Below are 17,353 nucleotides of genomic sequence, written 5' to 3'. Positions count from 1 at the left end.
TTTCACAGCTTCAGCAACAATCTCCATTTTGACAGCTCTGAGCTGGATATGTCAGGTTGTACCTCTTTCTGAAAGCAATGGTTCCTTCCCCTGCTATTTGGTCCTTACGCCCTTTCACCACTGGACATGTCCCAAGTGAGGTGTGACACCTTTCCTTCCAAAGAAGCTCATTTTACATCTACACGCATTTGTGTTTACCAGGCACCTGGCAGGTATCAAGCACATGATCTCATCTTGATACTTCCCTTGTTTGTTAATCCATCACCCGTCACCTTACCATCCAGTCTCAACTGACTCATTGCTAACCTTTGCCCCATCAGGTCATGTTCTCATCACCTCAAACCTGAATCACTGCAGTAGAATCAACCCTGGTCCTTCCTGAAGGACAATTCCTCTAAAATATGACATTCAACACGTGATTATGCCGTCCGAAAACCTCCCTATTTGTATAAGACTAAGGTCAAGATAATATGCGAGCCCTTCCAAATCCGTGAGATTCTAAACCCCTCCAGTTCCTTAGTCACTAAAAGTAAAAGTCAGTAAACTATAATTGCTTACTTTGTTTGTTTTTATCATAATTTGAAGCAAGTGAAGCATGTAATTAGTGGGACAAAAGGTATTTCTTCTTCCCAAACCACCTATAAAGTATGGAAAATATGAAATATTGACACAAATCTTAAGTTTGACTCAATGTACGGAGAATCATTTAACTTTCCCGGACTTCAACTGTCTCATTTGCAAAACAGGAATGATAATGTCTGCCTCTCAGTCCTGCTGTGAGAATCACATGTGAGATGCCCGAGAGAGAGGAACTTTCACGAAACTGCTAATGCCACACAAAGTGGAGGGATCTCACTGAGAAGGGGAACTAGAGAAGGCTGGGTCCCCTGGCACATACTTACATGGCCCAGGAAGACTTCATGCAACAATGAAATACTCTAACTTCAGGAGTTTCCGGAAATTTACTGCCATGGAAAGAAAACACAAAATGAAAAATAAAAATGCACCGATGATGGATAACTGGCAAATTTTATTTTTCAGTGATCACTTGAAAGGATTTATAAGTAGAGGGAAACAATGGGCTTGGAGAGAAAAATGAACAGCCTATTTGTTTATGGATGTAATGAATTAGACGAACACCCTACTCTTACTCTGAATGTAGGCTACCGTATCACTGCTTGGTCATATGACCTGCAGTCAGCGCTGAAGTAGCCAGACAATTGGATTAATCTGCTCTTAGGAGTTTTACTTCTTCAAGATTGAAACCAGACCAGAGAAACAAAAGACAAATTGTGCAGCTAAATTGGTGCAGGCTCACCACGTGATAAGTGAGGAAATATTAGTAAAACTGCTGGAAAAAAAAAAAAAAATCAAATACAGACAAAAAAGCTATCCAGTCAGAAGTACTAGTATCCACGTTGGCCTATGACTCTGTTTGTGTCCTTTGGATATTTCTCATTCCTGAGTAATAAAGTGAAAGGACACCCACAAAGCCGGGGCGCATCAATTACATTGAAGGTCACATTATGAACATTTTATCTTAAAACGTTCTTTAAAAAGAAGCTTTTAGAGAGACAATAGCCCGCGAGCCCACCTTTGCTGAGTATTCCATCCATAGCTTGTACAGAAAATGACCTAGAAATCGTTGGTAGGTCCTTCAGTGCCATTGTAGCAGACAGCTGCCCTTCTTTCTACCCTATAATATAACCCCCCTTTTTCTGAAAACTGCACCAAAATTTGTATTGGAGGGAGGGGGCTTTGCATTTTACCGACCATAGTCAACAGCTAATTTATCTGTTTCTCTTGGTCTTACAGTTTGTCAAGGTTTCCGTCTGAGTTACAGGTACAGCTGTTGCAGGTATCAGACGACAGAGAGCTGGGGAAGAGGTGGTGGAATAAACACATCATGGAATATTGTTGATCTGGCTTCATTCCTACTTGTTCCAGGGACTCTTTTTTTCCCCACGATGTTTTTGACCAGTCAAAGAAACGGAGTATTTATTTCTTCTCAGCCACTCCTCATTTTTTGAGATTTATTTTCTTGTAAACTTCTAAAAGATACTAAGATGAAGTTTTTTGCCAAGTCATCGTTCATTCTCCCATTTTTAGAAAGAAACAGAGAGGCCTGGAGAAAAACTGACGAAGGACGTCAGTTTCGGTTTTTAACAAATGCCACCGAAACCAGAGAAGTCATGGGTCTGCAGGCTCCAGGACCCGAAAAGCACTCTGTGCCAAGTCCGGCTTGTTCCGATTCAATTAGGCGAAGACGAGGAGATGTCACATAAAATCCGGGCTATATCTCCCAGGTTTCGCTGTAACTGAGGAGAGCCAGAGTGAGGAGCTGCCTGCGGGGCTTTTGCCCTCCGAGGTCCCACTGAACGGCCAGCCAGCCAGAGCCCGGCAGACGCTGAACTTACAACCCATGTGAAGAGATGCAGGAATGGATACACACACACAGAAGAGGAAGCACTCTAGGACAAAGCGTGACGAACTGGGTAGCGGTGAGCATAGTGTGTTCTGGACAACATACAACACACAACAACAAGGGATTCATCCGAAGAAATAACGAGAGAACAACTGCGGGTGAGCTGAGCAGCATGCAGGCTGGCCTCACAAGGCCCCGGGGAATCAGAGGGGAACTGGTTCCAGGACACGCCACGGGTACCAAAATCCGTGGCTGCTCAAGTCCCTTATGTGACATGGCATAGCGTTTGCCTATGACCTACACACACCCTCCTGTATACTTTAAATCGTCTCTAGATTACTCACAATACCTCATACGTTGTAAACGTTAGGTAAACAGTTGCTAGCGTGCAGGAAATTCAAGTTTTGTTTTGGGGAACTTTCCAGAATTTTTTTTTCCCCGAATATTTCTGATCTGTAGTTGGTTGAATCCAAGGATGCAGAACCTGCAGATATGCGGGTGGGCTAGAATAAAGAACTCCGGGCTTCCCTGGTGGCGCAGTGGTTGAGGGTCCGCCTGCCGATGCAGGGGACACGGGTTCGTGCCCCGGTCCGGGAAGATCCCACGTGCCGCGGAGCGGCTGGGCCCGTGAGCCGTGGCCGCTGCGCCTGCGCGTCCGGAGCCTGTGCTCCACAACGGGAGAGGCCACAACAGTGAGAGGCCCGCATACCGCAAAAAAAAAAAAAAAAAAAAAAAAAAGAACTCCCCCTTGAGTGAGTTCCTGCTGTGTACGGACGGCGGCCCAGGCACGCCCTGTGCCTTTTTACACTAACTGTCCCCAACAGCATACTGAGGCGAAACTGTCCTTTGTTTCACGTACGGAAATAAAGAGACTCAGAGTTTACATGCTTTGCCCAACTTCGTATAGTTACCGAGTCTCTGTGCCAGGATTCAAATTCACATCTATCTGACCATCAGTCCCATGTACTTTGCACCATAAGAGTGGAGGGTCCCAGTCAAGAGAAACAGTCTGCGGGAAACAGAAGGAACGTTTCTGAGCTCAACTAAATCTGTAGGTTTTTGTTTGTTTTCTAATGGACGTGATAATGATTTCCCAAAAGAATCAAGAAAAGAGATGCGCTATTAAGGTAAAGTGATTTACCCAAGGTCACATAATCTGTTGAGAAAACCATGTTAGACTTTAGACTTCCTATGTGCTCAATGCATCTTTAATCATGCAATACTATCTTCTCACTGACATTCTTAAATTTCTTAATCTCAGATACTTACCTATGTCTTACCATGAAGCCCCTTGAGCAGATTCAAAAGGGATGCATTATTCTTTTAAATAGTTTTGTATGAATAACGTATTACTGTTAAAATTCTGGTACCATTTCTAAAAGACTCATGTTTTATGTTAATTTACTTTGTGAATGTATCAGGTGTCTTTTATAAAATTAAATCTGCAGCTCTTTGACATTTTGAGTGAATGGCAATATATTTGCTAAATATAAATATAGTTATAACTACTTCACAAATTTAAATTTTAAAAATGTATGTGAGTGTGTACATTAAATGTGATAAAGAATTATCCACTTTTCTAATGTACTGATTTAATGATTGTTTTATTTTTTAAAAAAACTTATTTCAGCTTCACTGATAATTTGAAGACCAAATTCATGAAAATCTAAAACAATCTTCTGACACTTCATGTGTAGAATGTGCTGAACTAGCTTCACAATAATGATTGAAAGATAAAGTTCTTGATCACATGTCTATTTTAATGACCTTTCACTTTCTGCTTTTTGCCCATTCTTCTTTCTCTGTTGTTTCTTTACTTTTTCTTTTTTGGCAAGTGATAACAAATCAAACCAAAAAAAAAATCACAATTGTATCACCAACAAGGCACTGTTTGTGATTATAAAATTTTCCATTTTTGGTTCAGTCAAATAGTTTAACCGCAAACTATACGGAAACTGACTGTAACACCAAATAGTAATTTACATTTCTCAAACTTACTACTGGCATATTTTTAGTGATAATCTAGAAATCTATACAGATGAAAATGTTTAAAGGTTACATTTAAAAAATCACAGTTACTTTTAAAACTCCAACTGATGGGCTTCCCTGGTGGCGCGGTGGTTGAGAGTTCGCCCGCCGATGCAGGAGACGCGGGTTCGCGCCCCGGTCCGGGAGGATCCCACGTGCCGCGGAGCGGCTGGGCCCGTGAGCCGTGGCCGCTGCGCCTGCGCGTCCGGAGCCTGTGCTCCGCAACGGGAGAGGCCACAGAAGTGAGAGGCCCGCGTACCACAAAAAATAAAAATAAATAAAACTCCAACTGATGAAAGACAATAAGCCATGAGGTACTGCCTAACTGGAGATTTCTTGACGACACCTAGGAACAGAAGCTCAGCTCTGGACTAAATCAAGACCACATCCTTACAGCATTTCCAGGGCACCTACACAGACCAGCTCCACGCTGTCCACACTTCACTCCATCTTCACTAGCCACTGAAGCAAATCAAAATGCTTTCTGGATGTATTTTCAGATATTGAGTTTTTAAAGTCCACTTAATCCTTTGAGTATCCTTATTTGGTATAACTAATGATAAATATTATTTCTCCTTTACATACCCCAAAATTATGACAAAAATGCAGTGACTGATTCATTTAAAGTCAAAATGAAAGTTCAGTGGACCCTTGAACAACATAGGTTTGAATTAAACGGGTACACTTATACCCAGATTTTTTCAATAAATATATTGACAAATTTTTTGGAGATACACAACAATTTAAAAAAACAAACAGTGGAAATGCATAGCCTAGAAATATTGAAAAAACTTAAGACAAATGTAGGTATGTCATGAATGCATAAAATATCCATAGACACACATATAACATACAAAACATGTTGATGGATTGCTTATGTTATTAGTAAGGATTCTGGTCGAGAATCGGCTACTAGCAGTTCAGCAGTGTCAAATGTTATATGTGGATTTTCAGCTGCACGGGGCGCTGGTGCCCCCCAACCTCAGCACTGCCCAAGGGTCAGCTGTAATTAAAATGAGCTTGGGTCATGCTGACCTAGGCTCGACTGTTTGGTATAAAACATGGTGTCAATTTTGAATAATAGATATTTTAAAATCAGGTCCGCCCTGCATTAAAGTATTTTTCCATTGAGAGATATAAGAAAATTGATGCTGAATTAATGAGAAAATATTATATTCCCTACACTGAAGCTCTTAAATGTCAGAGGCACGTCGCCATATAGTAATCAGAAGGGACTCTTCTGATGAAGGAAGGAATGATTTCTATTGGAGATTATTTATAGTAATTCGAAGATACAGCACCTACGTTTCCAAAACACTCTTGAAAACATCATATCGAGACGTCCCAATATTCCACGGAGTACGCATCTATTCAGTTATCCCACAAGTACTTAGCTGTCAACCACATACAGAGGATTGTGGCTTAACCGGTAGGTAAAGTATCCCCGTTAAGAGTGGGTTGGGTGACTTGTCCAAGCTCTCGTGACCAGCATTTCAAGAAGCCCCATCTTCTGACTGTCAAACAGTCTTTGTTCTGCTACGTCACGATGCATAACATATTTTACACTGCAGGATGCTGTCTCTCACCATGCATGCCATGTACAACTCATTCTGCTAAGCTAAACGCGACAAAAATATGAAATAAGAAGTCTCTCTCCATTTGAGTGCTAGTCTACGACTCACAGGATGGGTTTCAGGGGAAGTTAGACAACTGTAGAAATAACTTCTGGCTTAAGATACACTTTTCTTCGCTAGTGGCTTTTGCCTTCCTGATAGAATTGGGTGAATAAGCAGGTCCTTTGCCTGGAATTTGTATCTTTTAATTGGTACGAAAATAACAGTCAATTCTTGAAGGCCTTCTTAAACTCCATAATAGTCACCTCACACTTTCACATTTTTTGTAACTATGTACATAACTTGGTTCAAACCCATGCAAGCAATTCCAAAGGCAAATGGTGGACATTCAAATCCACTAGGATCTGATGGCCAATAATTACATTAGACTATCCAATTCATATTTAGATGGTCTAGACAAAATTGACTGATTTTTTAATAATATTTTTATAATTTAAAGGTTCAAGCCAGAATTCTCTGTCCCACTCTCATACATACCATTTCTTGTTAAAAGAAGAAAAAGAATTGAACAGATTCCAGGGCTCATTTCTAATTATCCTCCGGTCCTATACGGTATACACTTTGCATTTTCCTGATTGTGCGATCCTATTTCACTTTTCTCTTCTGAGTCTCAAATATAAGCAACACAACAACACTGATTCCCCCCCCCAAAACTCCTTCCTGTGGGAAGGGGCGCTGAATATTGTGTCTGGTACTCCCCAAACCTCATGCATCCTAACAGACCAAAAAACCATCAGGAAAAAGAGCTGTTTTAATGGGATGTGGATGTCCTACAATTAAGTATTGATCTCTCTTTAAAGACAGGTGATTCTGTGCAAAAAGATGGTGTGGTTGCATTGGCCCACCCACTCCTTTTTTTGGGGGGGGGGTCAGGGGCAGTTAGAGATTAGAATTTCCACAGGCATTAAGTTGGTTTACAAAGCTGTGTCTCAGTGTAACGACATTTCCCCAGAGATAAGGATTGACGAAAGCTTCCAGGCAGCTTGCCTGAGCTTGGAACGGTGAATGAGTTCTTTATTTCTGTAACCAAATCTCCAAAGGAATTAGGCCAGGATAACTCTTACTTTGTGCTGTCTGAGCCACATTTGGAGAAAGCCTGCCCCCTCTGCCACGGAGAAGGTAACTGCGGCCACACAGCCACAGGCCTGCTTCCCGGAACACGCTCTCCACTTCCATCTTACGCCCTGCCCACCAGGGGAGTCCGTCTGGGCTAGAAAACTGAGAAGCAAACGAAGAGTCTAACGGGAGGCTGTAACTCTCTGAAAACAAGGTTGATCAGTCCACGTGGTAATTTCACGTCCACGTATCTCAGATCAGGAAAACAAGCAAACGAAAAAAAGCAGGCTGCACCGGGGACACACTGTAGGTCCCCTGGCGAGGAACCCAAGTCAGTAGTGCATTTCTCCTCCTGAGACGGTCATTTCCGACCTACACGGGGCAACGGAGCCCCCAAGGAGCTCAGTGACATGGATGTCTCTGCTCCCTTTCTGCTAAGCAAGCAGGTTCACGGTAAGTGGCAAGTGACAGCTGAGAACGATGTTCCCTCTGACTGCAGTTGCTGCTCTCAGCCAACGCAAAACAGGGGCGCTTCACGCAGCAGCCAACCATGTTAACTGCCTCAGAGGATTTTAGCGATGAAATTGAGAAAAGGGAAGGTAAGGAAATGTGTTTTGTTATCAGTTATAGATGACCTAAGAAATTAAAAGGAAAACCCGAAGAACCGTGCTTTCTCAAAGGGCCCAACTCTCTCCACAGGGGTGGTTATGCTTACAGCGTCACGTGTGTTCTAAGGACCGTCAGAGTCTGTCCTGCCAAGGCAAGCTCTCCACTCACTGAATTCGCCCATCGGAACCCATCGAGCTCTTAGTGAAATGTCAGGCGTGGGCTATAAATTTGTTTAACTGCCTTTACCCAGTGAACCCTTTTTATTAAAGCAGAATGCTTATCAAGGTCACTGTGAAAGACTGTAATTTTAAATAAAGCTCCAGGGGAAGACTCCAGAAATAATAGATTTAATTAAGACTTTAAAGCTTATGGTTCATCAAGAACCTCTTGCCCCCCACATCACTTTTGGGATTTCAGTGACAAATGTATTTTGTAGCACTAAGAAGTCAGAATGCTATGGAAACCCTGTCTCCTAAAAAGGCACGCTGAAGCTTCTCATTTTCTGCCTTCTGGCAGATCTGGTTTGAGCAAGTAGTCTTAAGCTTTAAAAGGCTGGAAAGACAACAAACACTGCACGGAAACGTGTGTTTTTCTTTAGGTAAAAGATCCACAGGTGCAGGTGTAGTCGGGGTTGGTGTAGAGAGAGGGATCAGGTGTGTGTACACATGTGTCTGTTCTCGTTCACTGTCTGGCACATTATAATCAAATGAAATGTACTGGAAGAGATGGTTAAACCATTACTACTAGTAACTTTTTGAGGCTTGCATACTATGTAACACAGACAGGACCGGTCTAAACTACAAGTATAATGCCAAGAAAGAAAACAACAAAACTCTTACAAAATGCCAGATTGTACTGTTTGGGGGGAAAACACCACACACACATTCAGAAAGACATTAGCTCATCAATAAAAATACCCAACTAAGATTTTACTATACTGATAGAAGCTTTTATATATATATATATATATAATTTTTAATATTCTCATCACACAACGGACTTCAGAGAAGTAAAATATCCAACTGTTTTACTAGGCAAGATTTCCCCCAAAGATCATTATGCAGGAAGAACCATGTAAAAATCAAATTGTTTATCATTTAATCCACAAGGAAAAACTAATACTGTTTTAATCTTTCTGTTAGAATCTTGGTGGGGGGGGGGGGACCGTTTGAGTTATCAACAAGCGGAAATAATAGTATTATCACTTACCGGCCAAGTAAAGGAACTGGAATCCTTCCAGCCTCTCTAACGTCAGGTCGTGAGTAGGTCTGCGACCTCGTCTCTCAAAGCTATTCCCAGAACACGGGCAGCCAGCCCTCTCACGAGCATCCTTTTATGTGGAGAAGCGTGGGCCTTGGAGCACTCGGACCCCGACTGCAGATCCCATGGTTTCTCAGCGGCTCCGAGAACTTCGGCCTCGCTGTTCGGCCCCTATCCCTCGGGCCCCCGGAGGAAATTATTCTCGAAGTTGCTGCGGAGAGTTTGATCCGTGGAACAGGAGTGCTCCTCGGAGCCCTGCTCGGGGGTCGCAGCAGGGAAAAGAAGGCTCCTTTCCGTCGGTCACGGACGGGGAGGGGGGCGCGGGGGCACCGGGAGACGCAGCCTCTTAGCTGCGAGGCGCGGGGAGCCGGGCTGCCCTTGGCGAGGCCCGCGGCGGCGCAGCCCGGTCGCGGCGGCGGCTGCAGCCGGGTCCGGAGACGCTGTCCATCCCCTCCGGTGCTGAAGTCAGGGCCCCGAACCCCGGGCCGGGCCCCGCGCCGCACTCTTCCTCGCCAGCCAACGCGAACGGCTGCTCGCCTTCCAGGCTCGCCTTCCTCCGGCGCTTCCTCTCTGGGTAGGGGCGCGCTGGCTCTCCAGGATCACAGTCCCATGCTTATTTGGTGGCACCGCTTCCGGACAGCATCTGACGGTGGAGGTAGGAATCCGTGGGAAATCAGATCTGAGCCGCTCCTGACTTTTCAGTGGCCGCGAACGAGTTTCCGAAGGCTCGAAACGAAAGGAAACGCACGCACACGCGCGCGCACACACGCGCACGGGAGAGGGAGAGCGGGCGTGTGTGTGTCGAGGGGGAGAGTAAATATAGATTATGTACCGTGGAAAAGCCAGAGCTTCTCTGGGTCTCTCATTACGTAAGATGGAAAGGGCTATTTTGGAAGACTCCACAGTCCTGATCGCCAGTTAGGGGGACCAGATGTTAATTCCGAGAAGCCCCATCTGAAATTCCTAGGTTAGACACAGCAAAACGATAGTGCATTCTTCTTAGACCCTCCAAGCAGAAACGACAGGTTACTGTTACATGAAAAGACAGAGAATGAAGGAAAAAGAAAGAAAGGGAAAAAAAAAAGGCCCCGCTCGGTTGCCAAAGGCTGCTGGATTGGCTGGGGCTCCCAGCCGGGCCGCCGGGGGACCGGGCCGGACGCGGGTCGCCGGAGCGCCTGCGGCCTCGGCCCCTGCAGGGCGGCGGGGGAGGCGATGCTCAAGGATCGAGCCGGGGACGAAAAAGTCAGCGGGAAGGCTCGGCTGTCCCCGCCCTTTCAACGCCGCCACGACGCGCCGCCCGCCGGCCCCCGGCCCGGGTTTCCGCCCTTCAGCCCGGCTTCTCCTCGCTGCCCCCAGGCCTCGCCGGCCCGTCGCTCTCGCGGCGCACAGACCCCACGTCCGCCCGCGGCACCCGCTCGCACAGCCGCTGGTCCCCGCACCGGGGGGGGGGCGGGGTGGGTGTCCCCGGGCGGCCCCCGAGGGCTCCGCCACCCGCCCTCGGCAACGCGCGTGGGGTGAGGCGGGGAACTGAGATACTCCGCGTTGAACCTGCTAGGAAACTAGTCAAAATCACGTCCGCGCGGACCCGCAGCCAAGGGGGAGAACGCAGCTGGGGGCGAGGGTCGTGCCCCGGCCCCCGCCCCCGGCACCGAAACTGCGAGCGCAGGCTTCTGCGCCCGGAGACGCGGGGGGAGCTCAGGAAGGAAGGGCGGGGTGCGGAGCGAGGCGGGCCGAGCGGTGCCAGGCGCCCTTCCCGCCGGGCGCTCGGGTCCCTCTTGCCCGGATTCCGACAGCCGAGGGAGCCTTGCGCGCAGCGCCGGCCTCCGCGCCGGCGCCGGGGATCCGAGCCCAGGGGCGGGCGCCGCGCCGGGGGGCCCTCCCGGGACCGGGCCGGTGGGGCGGCCGGCGAGGCGCCTCTGGCTCCCCGGAGGCGAAACGGGACTGAAGCGGGGCCCCCTGGAAGTGCAGACCGGACAGGCGCGCTCTTCAGCCCGGGAAGCCCAGGGTTTCCTCAGCCTGCGAGCCGCCGCCGCGCCCGCGCGTCCCGGGCGCCCCCAGCCTCGCGGCCGGCCGGCTCCCGCCGAAGGCCCGCGGGGGGCGGGCGCGCGGGGCGGGGCGGGGGGCGGGGCTGTCGGCGGGGAGGCGGGGCTGGGAGGCGGGGCGGGGGGCGGGGCGCGGGGGGTTCCCTCCGGCTCCGGGAGGCCGGCGCGGGGGGCGGCGCGCGGGAACCGGCACGCGCAGCGAGAGGGGCATGTCGCCCGCCCTCTCTCGGGCCTTTGGCCGGGGGCGCTGGCGGCAGGTGCCGGTGGGCCTCTCCAACCGCGTCGGATGGAGTCGTCTGGCTTCTCCGGGACACACGAAGCTCCCTGGGATATTGTTCCCTGGGGCGAATGTGGAAGCGTGTGTTTTGCTTTACGGGCCGTGTCAAAGTAGACGCATTGCTCGGCATGGTGGTACGGGAAGTGTCCCTTTTCCCTTGGACTCTTGTACAAGACACAACACATGCCTCTTGGATGTGCACAAGCACGGACGCGTCACCTCCACAAATACGTTTCAGAAAGTGCTGTTTTTGTTCGAGGACGGAAACAAACCTCCAGCGAGGACTACGCTCGCCCGTCGGTGGAGACACTTTTCTCCGCAGAATTTAATCCACCTGATGCAACTGATTGCTTAAATTATTTTCTCCGGACATGTAGAAACCAGAACAATCGCAGAAATTTAACGCGTCAAGTAGAAGAACCGCGTTTAAGTGAGGCGCAGAACACAAAGATGTGACTGATTAAAAACAAACGCCCTTGATTTTTCAGACCCGGAGGAAGAGATTCCCTGTCCAGCGCTGGCTGACGTGGGTGCAGAGCCTCTCGGTCCTTCCCCTTCCCTCTCTCTCTGCCAGGAAAAGAAAACAGAAACAGCTGATTAATTTGAACTGTCAGTCCCAGTAAGCTCATGTTAGTTTGATGTCTTTTTTGTTTTGTTTTGTTGTTTTGAAGAAATATCTACTCCAAATTGTCTTCATCAAGTTGTGTAACCAGTTATGGAAATTAACATGAGGAAAATTAAATGCAGCCTAACATCTGATGCTACAAATGAATATCAACAAAGTACACAAAACCCGGGGACAGATAAACTGAGATGAACTAGAAATATTTTAAGAAATTTCACCCTTAAAGCAGTTTTTTAAACTTTATTTTAAATGTGAATTGTCATTCTTATTTTAAGTTATCGTTATTTTTATAATGGAAACAGAGTAAAATGTGAATGTAAATTATCAAAACAATACAATATATGAAGCATAAGTTTCACAAGAAAATTTTGTACCCTAGCATGGGTACTGTGAATCCGAAAGTAGGTCCTTCAACCTCACAGCTTACAAAACTAGAATACAGTGTCCACCCACCCAGCCCACTGCGATTCCTTCACAGTGTATGAGTCTTAGAAAACATTAGCTGGTAAAACATTTTGTAAACAATTTGAAGTCCTTTGGAGGAGGGAGTTTGAAATGCAAATCAAAACCTCCACCCAATATGATCTAGAGTAACAGTCATTGTATATGAAACTCTGACACTGACTGTGTCACTCACCCAGCCTCCTAACTATTTTGAGTCATTCTGACTACATACATAAAATGTCTGCTAACCTCTTCGAATTGTCATACGCAAACAATGTGTGTAAAAACTTCACATACCCTGGTATATTTCTATTAAAAATAGGTAATATTATTATCTATGGAGTATCCTTTGGTTGCTATTCTACACCTCAATTTCAAGAGTGGATAGGTAATTTCGGGTTTCTGTTACTTTTTAAAAATTATTAATTAATTTATTATTTTTATGTATGGCTGTGTTGGGTCTTCGTTTCTGTGCGAGGGCTTTCTCTAGTTGTGGCAAGCAGGGGCCACTCTTCATCACGGTGCGTGAGCCTCTCACTATCGCGGCCTCTTGTTGCGGAGCACAGGCTCCAGACGCGCAGGCTCAGTAATTGTGGCGCACGGGCCTAGTTGTTCCACGGCATGTGGGATCCTCCCAGACCAGGGCTCGAACCCGTGTCCCCTGCATTGGCAGGCAGATTCTCAACCACTGCGCCACCAGGGAAGCCCGGGTTTCTGGTTTTGATTAACATATTTTTCTTATTATTTCTGTGCTTTACTTCATGTCTCCTATTAAAATAGGGTTATATGAGTCCAATACCCACATCTGAACCCTTCTCAATTCATGGTTTCAACAGGTCTAGGATCATTTCATGTTGATTTTTTTTTATTGTGTTCAAGTACAACTAAATATTACTTAACTATTACCAATTATTTCTGAGTTGGAACAATGATCCTATTTATTTCCTTCTGTGGGTTTTCTAATTAAATGTTGCTGAGTTGAATATTGTTTTGACCCCTTTTTATATAAGAACCTCCCCTCAAGACATACCTTTCCTTAGCCAAGGTGTTCTAACCTGCTGAGTCATCATCAGATAAGTCTAGAGGGCTTCAATGACAAACTGAAATTACAATGGAGCCATCAGACCAGACGTACAAACATGGAGTCCGGAGGCCATTAAGGATCTGTCTCAGCCATGTCCTTGCACCACTGAGAACTTGAACTTTCTCTGAACTGCACCAGATCCCAGGACACCACCAGCCATATTCAGAACAGCACCTGCCAGCTGCAGCCTTATGGTCTCAAGGTGACTTGTGACTATGCGACCATTTCAGACCCCAACCGACCCTTGCTTGACAAGCAGCCTTACTTCTTACCAGCTCCAGTTATAACTCTTCATAAACAACTCATGGAACCAACTGTAACCTTGCTGTTTTTCCTTTATAAGCCACCCCCATTCTGTAGTCGGGGACACAATTCAAGTGCTTCTTGAATCTGTGTCTCCCTGGCTGCAGTCCTAACAAACTCCAAATAAACACGTCTTTATTTCAATCAGGTCTCCATTTCTCAAATCTTGGCTAACAACCTCATGTGTTTCCTTCTGTATTAGTTGAGCTCAACTGACTTTAGATACAGGAAAAAGGTGGATGTAATTTCAGAATTCCACTCACCTCAAATTAACTGAAGTGCAAAAATCCATCAGTTAGGTCTTCCCTGGTGGCGCAGTGGTTGAGAATCCGCCTGCCGATGCAGGAGACGCGGGTTCGTGCCCTGGTCCGGGAAGATCCCACATGCCGCGGAGCAACTAAGCCCGTGAGCCGTGGCCGCTGGGCCTGCGCGTCCGGAGCCTGTGCTCCGCAACGGGAGAGGCCACAACAGTGAGAGGCCTGCATACCGCAAAAAAAAAAAAAAAAAAAAAAAAAAATCCATCAGTTACTCTGTTTATCCATTGGCCAGTTGGTGGACGCTTGGGTTGTTTCCAGGCTTTGGCTGTTAGCAATAAAACTGCTGTAGCCCTCTGACTAAAAAAAAAAAAAAATCCATCGTTTAGATTTGTGTGGTTTTTGTTTCAGGGGAGGTAACAAGTGGAGGTCAGAGAAACTCAGGAAATTAACCACAACTACCCCGTGAGGGAGATTTCATTTTAGACAATGGTTCCCTGAGCCCTTAGCTTTTTATTTTTTTACTTTTCTTTTCATCAAAAGAAGTTGAGCATAACTTGCTTGAGAAAGAATGCTACTTTCTGCTACGTGGGTAAGTTACTAAACTGTTTTGAGTCTATTTCTTCATTTCAAAATGGAAATAATGCAACCTACTTAGTTCCAGCCATCCGGCGGATGGCTGGAACTCCACGTCCGGCACGTGCCCCCTCCCACGCGTCTCGGACAGACAGAAACAGTGCCTTGGAGGACTTTCTTGTTCATTAGCATTGAGCAGGAAACATTGCTTTATTCAAAGTGCATCCATGTGAATAGCTGTTACAAGGATGTAGAAATTCCACGACAGGTTTTGTGTACAGGTCATCAAGTCATACACGGTGGCAAGTTGCTAACCATTGACAAAAAATAAAACGATCTTTAAAGGACATACTATCCATTCAGCGTATTTATTACAGTAAATATCTTTAAACTGCCTAGTGATATACACCCTTCCTAATAAGCGTACATATATGCTTTTTAAAAGTAGCTTCCTTTTTGTGTATCGTGTCTGTGTGCGCAGACACGTGTACGTACATGACTGGACGCATGCCTATGTCTATATATGTAAATAAAAATAAATAAATATGATATTGATACCTCCAACTGGTGCCCAATCATTTACAGAAAAATGTCCTGGAAATATTGTCTAAAGGGTCTCACTTACCATTTTACATTTCTCTCTTTCTTTTTAGACCCATCTAACTAGGCTTCTCTGTCAAGGTCACCAGTACGGGCTTTATTGCTGGATCCATCTATCCATTTGGTGATTCCCTCCCTGAAACTGTCTTCCTGTAGCTTGCTGTGATGGGTTTTCTCACACGTGGCTGTTCTTCCTCAGTCTTACTTGCTGGTAGCTTCCAGCTCAAACCCCTTAATGTTGGAATCCCACATGACTTAGTTCTTGGGCCACGACTCTTCTGTCTCTGCATTATCTGCTTAAGTGATCTCATCCAATCTCAAATGCCACTGCTTTTAATATCATTTATATGACACTGACCCTTAAATCTGTCCACTGAGCTCCAAACATATAGAGATACGAGTTACATATTTAAGATGTGTGCTTGAATGCTTACTAGAATCTCAAACTTGACCTGCCATGCACTCCCCGCCACCACCCAGTTAAACTTCAGAGCCAACAACTCATCTCGGTGTTTATCCTCCCTCATCTACCATGCCCAGGGAATCGGCAAGGGCTTTTGCTTTTGTTCCTAAAATATTGCCCAATCCACCCACTTCCGCTAGGACAACTTTTTTCACTCTAGTGCAAAAGCTGCTATGATTTCTTATCTGCCTGAAGGCCGTAGTCCACTAATTTACTTCAGGGTAGCCAGTTTTCCCCTGGTTCCTCTGTACAGCAGTTGGAATGAATTTTTGGCAACATGAATCCTTCCACGTCATGCCTTTGCTCAAACCCTCCCAGGGGTTCCCAGTACACTGGGGATAACACCCGGCTTTGCCAGGCTGACGTTGACCCAACAACCACACTCCCCTCCTGAATCACCTTCAACCCAAGTCGTCATATTGGCCAAGCTCAGTCCTGCCTTAGGAACTCTGCTTGTGCCTCCCCACAAACCTGAAATACGAACCCCCCCACCCCAGATCTTTACAAGCCAGGCTCCTTCCCTTCAGGTCTCAGCTCACAGGTCATATTACCAAAGAGGCCTCTCTGGACCAGCCAGTTCAAACAATCCTGTTCTCTTGGGGTATCTGTCGATTTGTTTTAATGTCGTTATTAACAGGTATCACTCTGGGGACACATTGGCGTTTTTTTCTTGTTGATTTTCCTTTCCCGCTGCAACCCAGGCTGCAGAGAAGCAATAACTTGTGAGGCCCCCTCCTTAAAACAGTGTCCAGCACATAGTGGGCGCTCCGTAAATGGTTGGTAATAGAATGATTAAAAACAGAAAATCTGTGATAATTGCTAAGAGTACAAAATTAAACAAAATGATGTGTTTGCTCTTCAAACCTGGGAAATATTTGTTATTTACAGGAATAAAAGCTTTAATACTATGGTTACTTTTTATAACAATGGCTTTTAGAAAATATGCTCATCTATTTTGAAACTATCAAAGATGCATTTTCAAGGTTTAATAAGGATTTATTCTTAGAGAGATTCACCTCATATGCTTCGGTAATTAAACTCTTCAGTCTAATTAACTCGATGGATAGTCATGTTTAAAATTACTAAAATTATTCATTGTCTGGAAAAAACAAAAGTAAGTGCATGGGCACAGACTTTATTCTAAACCTTTCCCTTATTCTCTTTGATCTGCATTTGTTACACTTTCATGAGTTTTGCTTCTGTAGAAAGAATAGGTAAGTAATTATTTTCATTTGTAAAATGCATCCACTATTATAACAACAAGTATAATGACTATGGAAAAGTTGGAAAAGAATGAAGAGAACGACCTGGCACATCCTTACAAATTACATCACAATTGTAATGTATTTTTTCCCAAACATGTTTCATTGTATCACCCCACATCTCATTAAGCATCACTTACAATTTTTACCAATACTTTTAATTTGACACAATATGCAAGATTTTTCTATGTTGTTATAAAACCTTTATAATCACCTTTTAAAGGCTTTTTATGTGGAAATAACATAATTGGCCATACCTTTGTTTTAAGACATTTAATGTATTTTCAGACTTTTATATTATTTATATGAGTAATTTCATCAACATATCTTTCCTATCATTTGCATTATTTTGTGTGCGGGAGAGACAAAAATGTAAATAATGGTTTAAATTAGGTACTTGTTTAATGGTTC

The 17,353-nt window shown here is 45.4% G+C and overlaps 1 protein-coding gene across 5 annotated transcripts in view; it reads right to left on the bottom strand.

The window, feature by feature from the left end:
- Positions 1–10,851, bottom strand: part of SNTG1 (syntrophin gamma 1) — a 316,811-nt gene extending 305,960 nt beyond the window's left edge. For 4 of the 5 annotated variants that reach the window (XM_067017514.1, XM_067017517.1, XM_067017513.1 and 1 more), the window contains exon 1: positions 8,962–10,851. The gene's annotated coding sequence lies outside the window, so the exon portion shown is untranslated. The remainder of the gene's footprint in view (positions 1–8,961) is intronic. The other variant, XM_067017515.1, reaches the window with a different exon arrangement.
- Between the last annotated feature and the right edge of the window lie 6,502 nt (positions 10,852–17,353).

This window comes from Kogia breviceps, chromosome 17, assembly GCF_026419965.1.
Source record: "Kogia breviceps isolate mKogBre1 chromosome 17, mKogBre1 haplotype 1, whole genome shotgun sequence".
Lineage (NCBI taxonomy): Eukaryota > Metazoa > Chordata > Mammalia > Artiodactyla > Physeteridae > Kogia > Kogia breviceps.
This window is presented reverse-complemented; position numbering and strand designations above follow the sequence as displayed.